This window comes from Myotis yumanensis, unplaced genomic scaffold (assembly GCF_028538775.1).
Source record: "Myotis yumanensis isolate MYYU_CA2020_CCGP unplaced genomic scaffold, mMyoYum1.0.hap1 SCAF_2, whole genome shotgun sequence".
Taxonomy (NCBI): Eukaryota; Metazoa; Chordata; class Mammalia; order Chiroptera; family Vespertilionidae; genus Myotis; species Myotis yumanensis.
The window spans coordinates 27,664,292-27,683,744 of NW_027223753.1; the positions used below are offsets into that span (position 1 = coordinate 27,664,292).

General features: G+C 43.2%; 1 pseudogene; it reads left to right on the top strand.

The window, feature by feature from the left end:
- The first annotated feature begins 2,146 nt into the window (after positions 1-2,146).
- On the top strand, positions 2,147-16,441 carry LOC139002379 (probable protein BRICK1 pseudogene; annotated as a pseudogene).
- The last annotated feature ends 3,012 nt before the right edge of the window (positions 16,442-19,453 follow it).

A 19,453-nucleotide genomic window follows, 5' to 3' on the forward strand; every position in this document is an offset into this window, starting at 1 on the left:
GTTTTTTTTTTTTTTTCATTTAAAATTATTTTTATTATTTACCTTCATGATAATGCTATCACTAATTTTATCATCATAATTAACTAGTTATTAATGTTTTTTTTTATTTTAATAATTTTTATTTCTTAAAGTATTACAAGGAGTATTACATGTCTCCTTTTTTCCCCCCCTTGACATTCCCCCGGCCCCTACCCCCCCGCCCCCCCCCGCCCCGTGTCTTGTGTCCACTGGTTAATCTTATATGCATGCATATAAGTCCTTCAGTTGGTCTCTTAATCCCCCCCCGCAACCCTCCCCAGGCTTCCCACTGTAGTTTAACATTCTGTTCAATGTTGCTCTGCTTCTGTATCTACCCCTGTTCATCAGTCCATACTGGTCCCCTTTATTTGTCCCAACCTCACTGGAGTAGTCTCAACCTCACCAGGGCCGTCTGAGCCTCACCAGGGCCGTTTCAACCTCACCGGGGTCGTCCCTACCACACCGGGGCCCTTTCAACCTGACCGGGGTTGTCCCTACCACACCGGGGCCGTTTCAACCTGACCGGGGTTGTCCCTACCACACCGGGGCCGTTTCGACCTGACCGGGGTTGTCCATACCACACCGGGGTCGTCCCTACCTCACGGGGGCCGTTTCAACCTCACCGGGGTCGTCCCTACCTCACGGGGGCCGTTTCAACCTCACCGGGGTTGTCCCTACCACACCGGGGCTGTTTCAACCTGACCGGGGTTGTCCCTACCACATGGGGGCCGTTTCGACCTGACTGGGGTCGTCCCTACCTCACGGGGGCCGTTTCAACCTCACCGGGGTTGTCCCTACCACACCGGGGCCGTTTCGACCTGACCAGGGTCGTCCCTACCTCACGGGGGCCGTTTCAACCTCACCGGGGTTGTCCCTACCACACCGGGGCTGTTTCAACCTGACCGGGGTTGTCCCTACCACACCGGGGCCGTTTCGACCTGACCAGGGTCGTCCCTACCTCACGGGGGCCGTTTCAACCTCACCGGGGTCGTCCCTACCACACCGGGGCCGCATAAACAGGTTTTTATTTTAAAAGAAAAACTGTCAGAATTAATATCTAAATCTAATAAATTTCTGGATTTCTTTCCAGCTCATTTCTGATTGGAGCCAAGGAAGAATTTAGTCTGGTTTTGTTACAGCCTCTGTGTGTTGGTTTTAGCACTTGTAAATAGTTCCAAACCTAAAGGTAATACAGGCACTCCTCACTTTAGTGCACTTGGCTTTATTGCACTTCCCAGATGTTTCTTTTTTTATAAATAGAAGGTAAGACCCTCTCCCAGCAAAAAAGATTCCAACGGCCTTTATTGTGAGACTCGTTTTATTGTGAGACTCGCTTTATCGAGGTCAATGGTCGCCTACACTACAATATCTCCAAGGTATGCCTGTACAAGGTTTCTTGGGAAGGTGGTGCGGATTAATCAATTAAAATGTAAGAAGGACTTGCAATAATTCAGCTCATTCAGCGACATTCAATGAGCAGGTCTGGTGTGTTGCAAGTAAGAAGGACAAAGAGCCCTGACCGGTTTGGCTTGGTGGATAGAGCATCGGCCTGTGGACTGAAAGGCCCCAGGTTCGATTCTGGTCAAGGGCATGTACCTTGGTTGTGGGCACATCCCCAGGGGGAGTGTGCAGGAGGCAGCTGATCGATGTTTCTCTCTCATCGATGTTTCTGGCTCTCTATCTTTCTCCCTTCGTCTCTGTAAAAAATCAGTAAAATATATTAAAAAAAAAAAAAAAAAGGACAAAGAACAGGGCATCGACCCTGAACTCTTCAAAATGGGCTGGTCAGGCCCACAATTAGAAAGGCTCCAGGAGAGAGTGACAAAAAAAAAGGGGAAGCTGGAGCAAAGGGAGTGGCGAGGGGGGAGCATGGACTGTGCCTGGGGCCTGAGAGAAGGCTTTGCAAAGCTGCACAAGGAGGGCCTCTGTCTTAGTTTGGGTCCCCTACGTGGACTCGGAGGCAAGTGGGAGTAGTTCATTAGAGGGTGATCCCAAGAAGTTTGGTGAGGGAGTAGGAGAGTGAGACAGAAAAAGGAAGAAAGCCAGTAAAGGTACATTAATGAGAGGGTTGTAGCTATGGGCAACTGGGGCTCCATCCTGCGGGATACCCTCTGAGGAAATGCGTAGAATGTTCCTCCGGATGAGGAAGCACCTGGAGTATTTTTCACCAACTGCCACCCCATATTGGTTGAGGATTACTCCTGCAGGTGCCAATTCTCAAGCACCTCAGCCTGCCTCACCCATGGGCCAAGAGTCCTGCAGCCAGATGAAGCCTTCAAGCCAAGAGATGCAGGTGTTTGAGGCATAAGCCATCCACAGGCTTCAGAAGCTGCAGGTGTCTCTAGGCTGGGCACCAATATTATCTGTTCTACCTTCAATAATTGTTTGTGTGAAAGAATAACCATGGGTCAGAAAATGAAGTGACGTTTGAGGGCTGGGGAACTGAAGCTGAGTGTGGCAGGGCCAGGGTGCCATAGGCAGGGCAGGCTGCTGTAGTGGAAAGATATTTTAGGGTCAGATGAGCATGGATTCAGTATCAGCTCTATCATTTTCTGAGTGACCTTAAACATGACATTTACAAAAATATATATTTTTAAATTGATTTCAGAGAGAAAGGGAGAGGGGGAGAGGGAGAGAGAGAAAGAGAGAGGGAGAGAGAGAGAGAGAGATATCAATGATGAGCCCTAGCCAGTTTGGCTCAGTGGATACAGCATCGGCCTGTGGACTGAAGGGTCCCGGGTTCCATTCCAGTCAAGGGCACACGCTCAGGTTGTGGGCTCGATCCCCAGTAGGGGGTGTGCAGGAGGCAGCTGATCAATAATTCTCTCTCATCATTGATGTTTCTCTCCCTCTCTCTTCCTCTCTGAAATCAATTTAAAAAAGAAAGAAAGAAACATCAATGATTAAAATCATTGACCGGCTGCCTCCTGCATGCCCTCTACTGGGGATCGAGCCTGCAACCTGGGCATGTGCCCTGACCGGGAATTGAACAGTGACCTGGTTCATAGGTTGACACTCAACCACTGAGCAACACTAGCCAAGCTGAACATGACAGTTAAGTTCAGTTTCCTCATTTGGAAAATGAGAACAACAAAATTTACTTCATAAGTCTGTTTTCAGGATTAAATAAAATAGTATCTGTAAAGTTCCTGGCACATGGTAGGTGTTTTATAGAGCCAAGATTGCCCAACGGCCGATGCTCTATCCACTGAGCCAAACCAGCTAGGGCGCTCCTGGTGTCTTTAAATTACAAATATAGTCTCCACAGCCATTTGAATTTGACTTTCTATATCATGGGGTACTTTTGTGAGTTCTTTGGAGACTCCCTGCTCTGGGGTCCAATCCCAGCGGGTCCAGGGGTCCCCAAAGGTGTGGACGGAGTCGGCGAAGAAGGAAGGACACGGAGACAGCGTTCAGTCCATCAGCATAGCCAGGTTCTCCCTCCAGGATCTCCAGCGAAGTTCTGGTTAGGAACTCCAACCAAGTTCTGGTGCCATGTTCTCTCGCTAGGTTCTCCAGCCAGGTTCTCCAGGTTCTCCAGCCAGGTTCAGTCACCAGGTTCTTTAGCCAGGTTTTATCCAGGTTCTTTTGCCATGTTCTGTCTAGGTTCTCCAGTGAAGTTCTGTAGCCAGGTTCTGTCCAGGATCTTTTGCCATGTTCTCTGGCTAGGTTCTGGTTAGGATCTGATGAAGATCTGATGTTTATTGTCTTGTTACATCCGTATTTATACCAGCTGATTTTAATCCTGTCAATTTCTATTACAAAGGTTAGGGCGTTTCTTATCTCCATTCCAGGGAGTAAAGATTATGTAGCTTAACTACCCGCCTGGCACTTAATTAAGGGGTTGTATCCCCTCCCTAACCTCAGGGAAAGATCCCCACCTGGGGAAACAACCTTTCTCAGAGAGGTGACCTTGGTTAAAACACATGGCGCTAAAGGGAGCAAACATATTAAGAACAGTATGCTATATATGCCAGGTCCATTGAAACATATGCTGTGCAGATGTTTCTTTCCTGCAGCGACTGTGTCAAGCAGCAAGGATGGCCCGGCTTCTGGCACCCTGCCATAATGGAGATTCCTCATGGGCACTTATCTGATGTGGGTAAAAGCGTCTTTTCCAGCCAGTCTCTAATGACTCCTGCCTTCTTCAGCCCTAGGCATCTGAGTTCTTTTACTCCTCTGGGGGTCCCTCTTGGACAGACTCTATCATGGTCCCAAAGCAACTCTCTTCCATGCCTGTGGTTCACTCATGCATCCTTGGCTCTGACCAACTCAGAGAGCACAGGCCCATTCTAACAAGACTTCCATACCTCTCCCTTTTTGGAATAAATTTAAGAGGTCAGTGGAAAACAAAAATAATGCTGCTTTAAAATGTCCTCCCTCTCTCTCTCTCTCTCCCTCTCCCTTTTCCTCTCTCTCTCTCCCTCTCCCTTCCTCTCTGAAATCAATGTAAAAATATATATTTTTGTAAATGTCATGTTTAAGGTCACTCAGAAAATGATAGAGCTGATACTGAATCCATGTTCATCTGACCCTAAAAAGTCTTTCCACTACAGCAGCCTGCCCTGCCTATGGCACCCTGGCCCTGCCACACTCAGCTTCAGTTCCCCAGCCCTCAAATGCCACTTCATTTTCTGACCCATGGTTATTCTTTCACGTAATACAGTTTGTGACCGAACTGTATTTCCATTGTGTTCCCATGACACTTAGAGCAGTCATTACCTCTTACCACAATTATTAGTTACCCAATGTGGTGTGAACTAAAATCTGTGGACTAGAACTAAAAAATCTCATTTGCGCCAAAACCAGTTTGGCTCAGTGGATAGAGTGTCGGCCTGCGGACTGAAAGGTTCCAGGTTCAATTCCGGTCAAGGGCATGTACCTGGGTTGCGGGCACATCCCCAGTAGGAGATGTGCAGGAGGCAGCTGATCGATGTTTTTCTCACATCGATGTTTCTAACTCTCTATCTCTCTCCCTTCCTCTCTGTAAAAAATCATTAAAATATTTTTAAAAAAATCTCATTTGCAAGTCCTGCATGGTAATTTTCTTTTTTTTTTTCTTTTTTTAAAAAATATATTTTATTATTGAGTTTTTACAGAGAGGAAGGAAGAGGGATAGAGAGTTAGAAACATCGATCAGCTGCCTCTTGCACACCCACTACTGGGGATGTGCCTGCAATCAAGGTAAATGCCCTTGACAAGAATCGAACCTGGGACCCTTCAGTCTGCAAGCCGACTCTCTATCCAATGAGCCAAACCGGTTAGGGTAAGGCAGCGATTTCTAAATGTGAAAAATCATGGTTTGCAATTCTTTGTATGGCAACCTTAAGTTGAGTTGCTTGTTTTCTGCTATTTCTGTTATCCTATCAGTAAAATGAGAATAATCATAGAACAATATAATTGCTACAAGACTCGAATGTGATGATATATAAAGAACTTAGCACAGTGTCTGCAGCACATCGTAACCGCTCAAAAAATAGCTTTTCAGTCAATATGCAGTGGTTACAATCATCTTTCAAATCTTTGTATTAGCTATTGTTGCCAAATAAATTAACACTAAACATCAATAGCTTGCCAACTGACAGGTCATCTGGGAAGTTCTTCTGCAGAGCTAACCATTCTCCGAGGGGTTCACCCACACACCTATGGTCATCTTCTGGTAGCCTTTATGCTTACAGCCGAGCTCTCATGCATACCTGGAGTCTCAACTGGGATGGCTCATCTCTGCTCCTCATGGTCCCTCATGCACCAGGGAGCTAGTGTTCAGAGGCCAGCTGTCCGAGTTACAAGAGAGAGAGAGAAAGCCCTGAAGGCCTCTTGAGGTGTGAGCTCAGATCAGGCACAGCATCACTCCCACTGCAGTTTATTGCCCACAGCAAGTTACAAGAAAGCCTTGATTCAAGAGGTGGAAAAAAGAGACTTTTTTGATGTGAGGAGCTATAAAAGCACGTCCCTAAGGGGCAGACACATGAGGAAGGGTGAGAATTGTGCCGATATTTGCAATCTACAGCAAAAATTTCTCATCCATATGACACAATCATTATTTTTCCCTGGCACCTTTGCTGATCACAAAACTTACTCTTGGGCCCACACTAACAGAGAAACTTGGGTCATTTGCTGTAGGAGAAAAAAAAATTGACAGGATTTTGTTCTGACTATACATTCTCTAGCCCAGGAGTGGACACACCTCACTTATACTCACAACTAATTGCCCAGAATAGTTCTAGGATTAAATTGTGTTAAGTTGTGGGGCTCAATGCAAAATTAAAATTTGATACTTCTTATTCAAAAACTTTTAAGACTTTAAAGATAATGACAGCATAAAGTAAAATCAAATATGGGGACCTTCTAACCAGGGCCCTCTGTGGCTGCACCCATCACATGCCCACAAATCAGCCCTGTCTAGTTTACAATCCTTCACCCAACAATAAGTAGGTAAGAAAATGAAAACTATAACTTCTGGAGAATTTAAAATGTCTAAAGAACAGCACCAAAGATTCCCACACTTTTTCTTTTAGTTGTTATTTTTGAGATAAGTCAAGGTAAGGTTCGTTCTGATACCCTGCCACCACTTACTCAGCACACCATTGACTGATACCTCTGTCCTCTGAGAAGTCTAGTGCTGCGACCCTTGCCTCAGGTGCACAGAAGCCCTCAATCGAACATAGGACACAAGCCCAACCCAACCAGGTTGAATCTAGATTTTTCACTCTACCAAGTTATATTTTACTAAGTTCAACCATGAAAAAAGACTCACGCAAATAACTATTTGCACTGAACTGTTAATCATGATTTAAAGTAGTCAGCATTTAGTGTACATAATTACATAATGTTAGTAAGAGATCCTATCATAATCAACTAGAATAAGTATCTAGTGAACATTTGAATATAAATAATTATCTTGCAGGGGAATTTTTTTTAAAACATGCGACTCCCTGATGTCCACTTAATCACACTGGATAGAAGCAATTCCAGCCCATGTAGAAAGATGCACACCTAGTATTCCATCTGTCACCTTAAATATCGAGCCCTCTTTCCATTTCTGTGGAGCCATATTTATTAATTATTGTAATAAGACTGTGCTATGGACAGGACTAACTGAAGTCCAAAAAGAGACAGAACCTGATTTATCAATCCTCTCTTTTCCTGCTCTGATAATAGAAGGCCAATAATAGGTGATGACACTATGAGATATGAATATTCCATCAGTTTGGGTCCCTGAGCGACTGCATAAAATAAAGGTCCTCACCAACCTACATTGTTCATGTAGTATGGGAGAAAAATAGCTTTCATTGTATGATGCCTCAGAAAAGGCTTTTATTCAGAAAAATAAAAACAAATTAAAAGAATCCTATCTAATAAAAGCAGCGGCTCTCAACCTGTGGGTCACGACCCCTTTGGGGGTCGAATGACCCTTTCACAGGGGTCGCCTAAGACCATCGGAAAACACATATATAATTACCTATTCTTTTTGTGATTAATCACTATGCTTTAATTATATTCAATTTGTAACAATGAAAATACATACTGCATATCAGATATTTACATTACGATTCATAACAGTAGCAAAATTACAGTTATGAAGTAGCAACGAAAATAATTTTATGGTTGGGGGGTCACCACAACATGAGGAACTGTATTAAAGGGTCATGGTATTAGGAAGGTTGAGAACCACTGAATAAAAGAGTAATATGCAAATTGACCATCACTCCAACAAACAAGATGGCCACCACAAGATGGCCAGCAGGGGAGGGCAGTTGGGGGCAACCAAGCCTGCAGGGGAGGACAGTTGAGGGGGACCCAGGCCTACAGGGGAGGGCAGTTGGGGGCAACCAGGTCTGCAGGGGAGGGCAGTTAGGAGTGACCAGGCCGGCAGGGGAGGGCAGTTGGGAGCAAACAGGCCTGCAGGTGAGGACAGTTAGGGGCAATCAGGCTGGCAGGGGAGTGGTTAGGGGGTGATCAGGCCGGCAGGCAGAAGCAGCCAGGGGCAATCAGGCAGGCAGACAGGAGAGCGGTTGGGAGCCAGCAGTCCTGGACTGCGAGAGGGATGTCCAACTGGGGGGTCCCAGATTGGAGAGGGTGCAGGCCGGACCCAGGGACACACACCCCGCCCCCCCATGCACAAATTTTGTGCACCGGGCCTATAGTGTTATTAATCACTTTATGCCTATAAATTATACTGCTTAGATAAAGGACAAGTATCTTGAAATATACAAACCACTAAAGTTCACTCAGGGGTGATAAGTCCTGCATGGTAATTTTCCATCTGAATTTGGAATGGAACTAAAATACAATAGTTCAATTTTAACATCTTTCTCACATTCATAAATATACGATAGCTTATTTATCCCGTTCCCTGATAATGGACATTTAGATTGTTGCCAATTTTCTACTGTCATGAATAATGCTTCAAGGAATAGTATTATCTTCTTTTATTCGTATCGCCTTATGCACATGTACATATATTGCAATTTTATTTTGCATATGTATCTAAAAGTATAATTGCTTCACCAGAGGATGTGTCTTTATTTTTACCAGATACAGTGGGGCCTTGACTTACGAGTGTCCCGACTAACGAGTTTTTCGAGATACGAGCTGTCTCTCGGCCGATTTTTTGCTTTGAGTTGCGAGCTAAAATTCGGGTTATGAGCCAGTTTCAGATACCCCACCGTTAGTTGGTGCAGCGAACGTCACAGTGAACGCCACAACATCAGCCCAGCATCACGTGTCTCACTCGTTCGCTTTATGATTTGACATATGAGTAATTTGAGTTATGAGCTCCGTCACGGAACAAATTAAACTCATAAGTCAAGGCCCCACTGTATTGTCAAATTGCTCTCCTAGGTGGTTTTATGAGATTTTGCTCTCTGCAACAATGTATGAGAGTTCCAATTTCTCCACATCTTCTCCAAAACTTGTTATTGCTAGACTTTCACATTTTAGCTCATTTGATTTGCATTTTAAAAAATGTTTATTGATTTCAGAGAGGGAGAGAGAGATAGAAACATCAATGATGAGAGAGAATCATTGATCGGCTGCCTCCTGCATGCCCCACACTGGAGATCGAGCCCACAACCGGGCACGTGCCCTTGACCGGAATCGAACCCAGGACCTTCAGTCCACTGAGGGGTCTACCACTGAGCAAAACTGGCTAGGGCTGATTTGCATTTTGATTTTCAAATTTATTAACCTTTTATTTTATGGTTATAACCTTTGGAGTCTTGTTTAAGAACTCTAAGCACCATTTTGAGGTCAAAAATATTCTCCTATATTGTCTTCTAAAAGATTTATATGCTTTTTTGCATATCAAGTCTTTGATCTCCTGGGGCTGAGTTTTGTAAATGACATGAATAGGGATCTATTTTTCCCCCATATGGGAAACTAATTGCCCCCAAACTAAATATTGAATAATCTATCATTTCTTCCACTGATTTGTAAGGCTACCTTGCTACATATCAAGTTTCCATTTAGGTGTAGATCTGTTTCGGGGCTTTTTATTCTATTTCCTTGTGGACATTTAAGTCCTTACCTTACTAGACTCCTTGGCATTGGATCCCGCTGACTTTCTCCTAAACATTATACTCTTCCCCACTGGGTTGTGTGTTCCTGAGGGTAGGGACCATATCTGATTCAACTTTGCAGCTCCCTCCTCCTGCCACTCAGCATGGTGCCTGCCAGTCAGACTGAAGCTGCTGAGAAAATGTTTGTGACCGAACTGTATTTCCACTGTGTTCCCATGACACTTAGAGCAGTCGCTACCTCTTACCATAATTATTAGTGAAAATGCCTGGCACGCCACTGGGGAGGTGAGCTCCAGGAAGACAGTCTGAGTCTGATCACCCTACAGGCCCAGCGTTTGGAATACAATATATGCTTAATAACTAATGACTGGATGGATGTTCAGCGCAGGAATTGCTTTTCTCATGACTCTTCGGCCAAATATCAGCCAAACCGTTCTAAGGGAAGTTTGGTCTTTGTCAGGAAGGTGTTACCCAATCTACTCAAGTCCAGAAAAAATACATGGCTGATAATGGCACAAAAATGACTAAAGAGGTAATGTGAACATCACTGGATGAGAAACTTAAAGCTCACTGATTTCTCATAAATATTACAAAGTAGGCATCACTTTCCCTTAGCCAGCCACAATAATACAGAATTGGATAGTATTCATCCTATGCTAAAGCATCGCCACTCAGGAAGAGTGAGACAGGTAACTGAGACGTTGCAAAATCCAGCAACTGGAATCAGGAGAGCTCCAAGAATCAGGTCTACCGGAGACTGAGGGCCCAGCACCAAGAGAAGGAGAGGCGGGGCATGAATGGGGAGAGAGGAGGGGAGGGGTGATGTAAGATTAAGGAAAAGAAAGTCTGGCAATTAGGAGAGAAAGGAAGTAGTTTGACATTGGAAAGTGCCTGGCAAGGAAGATGAGAACCTGGCAAGGAAAGGACAGGTGACGAATCAATTACAGCAGATCTTGCCTGCTGTTGTCTGGGCTTTGGAAACAAGTTGATGAGGTTTGGATTTAATAAATATTAAAATTCTGAGAACACTTAAGAACTGCCAAGGGAGGCCGTGCAGCAATCATCACATGAGTAGATTTCTAAGGCTAGCCTAGGCATCCATCTATTATGGATGGTTTGAGACTAACACATCCATCCTTCTACCACAGAGAAAATTTAAGGACCCTTGGGCCTTCCTTCCTAACTTCAGAAAGGCTGGGCTATGTGGGAAGTGAGGTTAAATGGTGCTAACTTTCATTCTGCTATTTCATCACGGACTCCTTGCTGTTAATTCAGGTGCAATTGACAAACAAAAGAAGAGATTTTATTATCTTTTTATGTACATTGCTGTCCAACCTTTATCCACCCTTATATACTAGGTATAGTTAATGCTTTACAGTTACATACCTCTAAACACAGTAAAGTTCCATTTAATAAGTTGTTTTGAAATTTGCAATAAGTTGAACAGTGGCAACTCTCCACTTCATCTTGGGGAATGTATCTTTACATGCCTCAGACCACTAGACCTCTGGAAAATTCATCAATGTGACAGTCTTCTTAATTTTTACGATGTTTATTTTCCACCCTTAGCGTGTGTGTGTCTTACAAAGGCATCTAGGGTATTTGCTAAGTAACTTCTTTTTTTAAAAAAATATTTTTTATTGATTTTTTACAGAGAGGAAGGGAGAGGGATAGAGAGTTAGAAACATCGATGAGAGAGAAACATTGACCAGCTGCCTCCTGCACATCTCCCACTGGGGATGTGCCCGCAACCAATGTACATGCCCTTGACCGGAATCGAACCTGGGACCCTTCAGTCCGCAGGCCGATGCTCTATCCACTGAGCCAAACCGGTTTGGCAACTTCTTGTTCATAACTTCTTGTTAGGTACAGTCATCAAGATGTCCTCAAGAGTGAATCAACTATGTTTGGAAGCTGATTAGGTAATGTGGAAAGGTGATATGACCAAGTTCTCTACAGTCTGGATTGCAACAGCATTAGAGAGTTGACACAGACTTGAGGCAAGATGTGAAGGTGTACCTGCAAGTAAAAGTGCACTGCTCTGGTAGCCTTTGCACACGTGCACACACATGTACCCCCCCCCACACACACACATACATGCTCATAGAAACAGAGATAGAGAGTGGGCTTGTGAACTTCTGGGAAGTATATCAGAGGTGAAGTGCCCTTCTCAGGGTAAATGTGGTATTCATCACTTGGTTAAGGTTGTGTTTGCCAGATTTTGCCACTGTAAATTACTAGTTTTCCCTTCCCCTGCGCTAGTTTTACATAGAGAGTTAGTTAGTATAGCCTACCCTCAGAGGGGAGAGGGCAGGATTTAAGGTACATGTCCTAAATGTGGGATGTAATTCTACATACATTATCAGGAATTCTTCTGAAAGAAAGATGTACTACTGTTTTAACTATATTTTTAACACACAAAGTTTCTGTGAAGGGATGATCTTCACTCATTTTTTATTTTATATTCTTCCAGAAGATATCCGAGTGACCTTTGAATCATGTTTCAATTAAAAAATTAACGTGATAATTGCTTAGAATTTCACTTAACAGTACATTAATTGGGGAAGAACTGACATCTAGGTGTATGGTCTTGGCTCCATTTAGTCAAATCTTCCTTTATATTGTTAGAAATTCTTATGTGCTGATAACTAAATTCTGGAAGCACAGAAACAGATATGCAAGGGTCTGTTTTGTAGTCAGACACTGCAGTCCTGTGGCCTGACTCTAATCTGAAGAAGATTGAAGTAACATCTGGGTCGCCCCAGGGAAGACACTTGTCAGAGATAAGCTTGAGGTTGCTACGGAATGTTGCTACATCAAAGTAAAATATATGGAAAACAAGATTACGAAACCCAGAATGAGGTTTGGGGGAAAGGCTGACGAAAACCATGCATTCCTTGAGGTCAGGGCCCAGGTTTGATTCCTTTTTGTGTCTCCACTAGTAGCACAACTGGCACACATGAGCACTTGTTAAATAAATGAATAAATCTGTGCCTAAATATTCACAAAGTCTTGGCCTGAAACACTTGACCACACCAACATGCATTCTGATCATCATTATGATTCACCTGCATCCATGGATGATTCATTATACGTGCTGATTATTTGAATGACTTGCCACTAGGTTTTTTATTAGTGTCAATATTTCACATTCAAGTTGAGATGATGACAGAATCACTAAAAGTGACAAATATAACACCATAAAATATGTGCTTATGATCAGTCAAGCACAATGAAATATAACTCTATAGAATATTATGTTTAAAAAGCAGGATATAAAATAACATCCGGGTCATGATTATAGTGATAAAACAAATAAAGTTTGCACCTGATAGCAGGTATATATTGCTTATGCTGCTTAGCATCTCTTCTCTTTTTTTCCTAAGAGACACATATATTTTGTTTTGAAGGAAACCGCTCCTCACCAGTGCTCCGCCATGTGTGTGGGTCCAGATAATTCAGGTCAATCTGAACTTTACCTCCACGGCCCCGGTGGTTGGTTCAGGGATAGGCAAGTAACCACAGCGTTTTGCTAGGGGTGGATGAGGTGTGAGGATATGGGATCTAGAACTTCTGCGGCTGTTTTGCTACCACACTGATAAGGTTGCCATGTGGAGCCTGAAGATAAAGCAACACAGCGAGGAAGAATAGAGTAGATGAAAAAGACTTGGTATTTACTTGGTGATTTAGTTTGGGCTGTTGGGTCAAGCCTCATCTGAAGCTAGGCTTTTCAGTAATTTCTTTATTGTTTAGTTATTTGCAAGTAAAATACCTAATGGATACACAGGCAAGGACCTGAAGGGAAGGGGGAGAAATGAAAAGAGTTTTGATTTGTTATGGTGGTGAGATAGAGTAATTTTTTCTTTCTTTGATTTCTACTAATGTTTACACGATTCATAGCTGGCGAGGATTTCTGGATGTTGAAAATACCTCAAAAGACTAAAGGCCTCAATAGGCATAGTATTATAAATGATGTGTATTTACAGCACAGCATCCACTGTAAATATTATGACAGTTCTCTAATTCTCTTCTGTATTAAGCATGAACCAGTAGAAAGCTCAGTGGTAGACCACATGCTCTCAGAATGGAAGCGAGGCCAGTTCACAATTCACATATATTCATATATAAATATACAGCTACTAGTGGTCTAGTATGCAGCACTTTTCAAATCTTACTAGAAAATATAAGAATTAAATCTGGGTTGATCCCTTTTATCTAGTGGCAGTACCCTGGAAGAACAGAACAAGTGCACAATAGCCAGTTCATCAGTGACCCTACTTCTTTCTTCATTTTCCTCTCAGATCCCTGTGCCACTGCCACCTTCACTGAACACCAACCCCAGCCGTGAGGAGGCAAGGGCTGAGCCCCCCTCTCTGGCGTCCTTCATAAAGTAGAATGCAAGGTGGTCCCTTGTCTCCATCAGTTGCCAGAGAGCTGCATTTCAAAGCTCCTTTTGGGGTCTGACCTCCTAGGAGAAGAGGGAGAACACACTCCAGGGACAGAAAGAGGACTGAAAGGTGTCAAGAGCCTCTTTAGGTAGAAATGCTTAAAGTGAAGGAGACTAGGAAATGACAAGAACACTTGAAGTCTTCCCAAAGACTAAACAGTTTATAAAGGTACCACAAACATCTTTGAAATGTTACTGGATTTTGTTAACACTGTCCCAAAAGTGCAGTATACCAGTAAGTAAATTCAACTAACAGAAGTAAACTCAGGAGTGAAGAAAAGACAAGACTTTGTACTTTCAACCACTCACTTTGTGTGTGGGCGTTAGCGTGCCTTTGGAGAGCTAGGAGCAGAGACACTCTACCGCGTCTAAGGGCTATGTGTCCCTCTCATTGGTGGCCATCAAACTGAGCATTTTGAGGTTACATCTTTGAGTTTGACCCTATCAATTTGATTCCAGCAACAAAGCCTTTATCATTGCTCAGTGAATCAAAATTTCTATTAATATTTGTGTTTAAAACTGTTCAATAATTAGGCTCTATACAGAAACCACACAGCAAAACCCTGCACTCTATTTGAACTAAACCCTGACTAAAATAGTGAATAGTTTTAATCATAGAATTTGGAGGAATCTGAAAATGTGAAGTTTCTTCTGGTTGTTTATAAAATTTAATGTTTAAAAAAATTTTTTTTAAATTGATTTATAGAGAGAGTGAGGAAGGGAGAGGGAGAGAGAGAGAAAAACATCAATGTGAGAAACATTGATCGGCTGCCCCCTACAGACTCCCTACCAGGGATCGAGCCTGCAACCTGGGCATATGCCCTGTCAACCTTTCAGTGCACAGGATGACCAACTGAGCTACACCAGCCAGAGCTGAAGTTTTATTTATTATTATTATTATTATTTTACCTTTAGCTGTTTATTTTTCCCCTTTATTGATTAAGGTATTACATATGTGTCCTTATTCCCCCATTGCCCCCCTGAAGTTTTATGTTTTGAACAGCATAATCATATCACATAGATTATGCCTCCCCTCCGTTCCTTCAGCATCCAGATTTCCCCCCTCAAAATTGCACATAACAGCACTTTAGATTTTACTTAGGTATTTGACAAGCTTTTTTTGAGTGCTCATTTTTTAAAAAGTATTTTTATTGATTTCAGAGAGGAAGGGAGAGGTAGAGAGAGATAGAAACATCAATGATGAGAGAGTCATTGATCGGCTGCCTCCTGCACACCCCGCCACTGGGGATCAAGCCCACAACCTGGGCATGTGCCTTTACCGGGAATCGAACCCATGACCTCCTGGTTCTTAGATTGATGCTCAACCACTCAGCCATGCCGGCTGGGCGAGTGCTCATTTTGTCCAATCCTTGACTTCTGAGTATTCGGTCTGCTGAGAGATATGGTATATGCCCATACAAAGCGACAGAGATAAGAACCCTATGCCCAGGAGAGGGAAGGCTTCCTAGGCCAGGATAGAATAAATGGGAATTACTCACGTAAGAAAGGGAAGAAGGGCTTTGAGACAGAGGAAGCAGCATGTACAAGACTTGAGAATAAAGTTCACAGAAATGGAGACTTGTTGCTAATGTAGCAAAGCCAGATCACAGCTGGGGCAGTGGGGGCAGCGTGAGTCAAGGGGTAGTGTCAAGAATAGCATTTTACTTATTGTTTTTAAACTGTACAAAATCCATTAATTGGTCATTAAAACAATATTTTTTTTTTTTTGAAAAAGGAATGGAATAGAAAATACCAGAATGCTTTATATGCAGTAAGGGTATGTATTGGTCTGTGAGTGTGCTACTTTATAGTTATATACGTATGTGTATATGTGTATACCAGGTCATGATATAACATGTATTTCTTACTGTGGGACATGGTCCAAAAAGTTTGAAAGTCACTGTTTATAGTATAGAACATTTTATTTACAGTCTACAAGGTGAATAGTCTTTAAGTATTCCATTTTTATTATAATACCCTCTCTCCATTTTTTATTTGTCATTTACTCATGACTCAGATTTTCATCCAGTGCATATTTTATGCCCAGTGCTAAGAAACTCCCTGAAAGGAATGTACAGTCTATGGGAGGCAGACAAGTAAAGAGATAATAATAGCTACTGTTTATAACAGTCCTCAAAGTATGTTTTGTGAACCACATGCTTTTCAATTCCCAGGGGGAAATGCTTATTAAAACACAGGTAAGAGTCGCTTTTCCTTAGGCGGAGGCCGTGGCGGGACAAGAGGATCCTGTGCAGCGGGAAATTCACCAGGACTGGGCGAACCGGAAGTACACTGAAGTCATCACCAGCAGCATCAAGAAAATTGCGGACTTTCTCCACTCGTTCGGTATGTCTTGTCCTTCAAGACTCACAACACTAAATGAGAAATTGACAGCCCTGGAACGGAGAAGAGCGTACACGAAGCACAGGTGACAAAAGGTGAGGCCCTCACCTAGAACTGTGCCAGGCTGCTGCTGGGATGTTGCTTTACAGAACACAGGCCTACCTGGGAATGGTCCCAGTAGCTTTCACTCTTTTGTGTGTTTTTTGTTAATCCCCACCGGAGGGTATTTTCCCATGATTTTTAGGGAGAGTGGAAGAGAGAGGGAAAGAGAGAGAAACATCAACGTGACAGAAACACACTGATTGGTTGCCTCCTGCAAGAGCCCTGACCAGGGCCCAGGCCAGGGAGGAGCCAGCAACCAAGGTACGTGCTCTTAACCCCGAATCAAAATCGGGACCCTTTGATCCAAAGGCCCAGCTCTATCCACTGAGCCAAACCCACTAGGTGCCTTTGACTCTTTAAAGAGCAACAGGACTTATTCTTGTTTTTCTTTCTTAAAAAATGTGGCCTTTGGGCTCTGCCACGTTCATCTGGCAGTGTGATCTGGCATGTGGGGAGAAGTCCAGGGGAACTCTTGCAAATATTAGGCATTTTACCTTTTCTGTAACATTTTGTAGAACTACTTGTCAATGTATTTGAGGTGCTCAGAGCCAAAAGCCTGGGACTCTGTTACGGTCCTCCCCGCCTCTCTCTTCCCTTCTCTCTCTCAGACTTTCCTTACAGCTCTCATGGCCTCTGTATCTATTCTATAAACAGTCTTTTCTCCTCCCTCCCTTTGTTGGGAGGTGGCAGACAGTCCTGGCTGAGAGACTCACACCCTGGCAAGTGGCTGTCAGAGAATGTTGTTGCTAATCCACCGTTGTTGTTTTTTTTTTTTTTGTCCTTCTGGGGAGGTCAAGGCCAGGCCCCTATTTGGCTTGAAGGAACATTTTCAGATTTTTCTTTCTGTCACTTGGGGTGTTTACCTCAGATTTTTCCCTAATAAACACCTAAACGTTATCTGACTGCTGTGTGGGAGGAGAGCTAGAGATGGAACTCCGGTATTCCACAGAAATCTGCTGTGTGGAATAATTATTCTCACAAAACTTTCAGGTGTAGCTGCTTGATCAAAACCTAGGTGGCTTACCAGCCCAAGCCCTCGCATTTGGACTTTGAGCTGACTAATTTATCCTGGGAATCATTTGGTCACCCAGCAGGCATTTGCCTAGTGCTTACTTTGTAGATACGTTATGTTCCAATAAAAGATACAGCGTTGAAAAAACAAACAAACACTACAACACAGGTAATGAATGGGCTTTGCACTAGACCTAGTGAGTCAGAATCTCTGGGTGGGGCCCAGGGATCTGCATGTTTAGTTAGAGGTCCTCAAAAAAGTCTTACATTCAATTTGAAAGAGATTCATTTATTTTTTAAAATTATTTTTTAAAATTAAGTTTATTGGGGTAACATTGGTTAATAACATTTTATAAATTTTAAGATTCATTTCTTGAGTTCATGCTGGAATCAACATTGTGTCCAACTCTGTGCTCAGCCACAGGGTCTGTTTTCAGTTCCTTCAAGGATCCAACACTCTTGCTTTAGAGCAGCCGTTCTCAACCTGTGGGTCACGACCCCTTTGGGGGTCGAACGACCCTTTCACAAGGGTCTCCTAAGGCCATCGGAAAACACGTATATAATTACATATTGTTTTTGTGATTAATCACTATGCTTTAATTATGTTCAATTTGTAACAATGAAAATACATCCTCCATATCAGATATTTACATTACGATTCATAACAGTAGCAAAATTACAGTTATGAAGTAGCAACGAAAATAATTTTATGGTTGGGGGTCACCACAACATGAGGAACTGTATTAAAGGGTCGCGGCCTTGGGAAGGTTGAGAACCACTGCTTTAGAGCCTTCCCACATACTATTCCTTGGGTTGGAGTATTCTCACGCTTCCCTGGCCAATTTTAATCCGTTCCACAGCCCTTAATTCAAATGTCATTTCTTTAGGAAGTGTTCCCTAATCCCCTAGCTTCAGTAGGCGCTTTTGTTATATGCCCCCTTGTGGCAGATATGCAATAGCTGCTCCTTCAAAAAAAAGTACCCGGTCAAGGAATAAAGTCAACTGTCCAAGGAATAAGGCTCCAGCTGTTAACTCCTTCAGTTCCACCTCAGCTTAGTCATGGCCCCCGCTGACCGGCAAAGGTGTTTTTCACTTTCTCTCGGAAATGTTTTGTAGTTTTTAGTGTACAGGTATTGCACATACTTTTAAAATTTATACATAAATATTTCATGGGTTTTTTATGCTACTGAAAATTGAATTATTTCAATATTATTTTCTAATTATTTACTTTCATCTCATGTACAGAGTTGATCTGATATTTTGAGGAACTGTGGGATTCATACTATGGGTTTGTTTCAGGATCCCATGACTGTCCCAATTTTAGGAAGTGATTGGCTGTCCCCTGCACGCCTCCTATTGGGAATAGAGCTGGCAACCTGGGCATGTGCCCTTGACCAAAATCGAACCTGGGACCCTTCGGTCTGCAGGCCGACGCTCTATCCACAGAGCCAAACCAGATAGGGCAGTAAGGTGTTCTTTTATCGATTGCATGAAATTGGGCCGTCAGAATGTGCTGACATGATGATTTTGGGTGAATAAAATTGTTTATATTGCCAGAGGCCCTGTAAAAAACTGTGTCCAGTACCCTGAAGTTTTTAGGGGCAGCCCTGATGAGGGGCATGGTTGGCCCCCTTAGAGGAGGAGAGAAACAGCCTATCAGGGGAGCTCTCCCCTCTGGTATATACTCTCACTTATTCTGGCAAGAAGTACTACTTTCTGTATCTCTCTGAGACCTGAGAGAAGGGTAGGCCACTATTGTCCCCCACCACTACCACCAGCAAAGCCTCTGGAATGGGTCATTGTTGTAAAATAATTTATTTCAAGGTCACACTGCACCCCTGGTCAAAAATTTACCCTTTATTTCTACTTCTGTACACCTGATAGTGTGCAAAAGGCATGTCAAGGAAACTGATTCCTTACCCCTGCAGCATGTCTATTGCACAAAAATGAGTTATTTATATATCTGACGTGTGGCTGGGCCCAGGTGAGTCTTATTGTCACGTCCCATCTC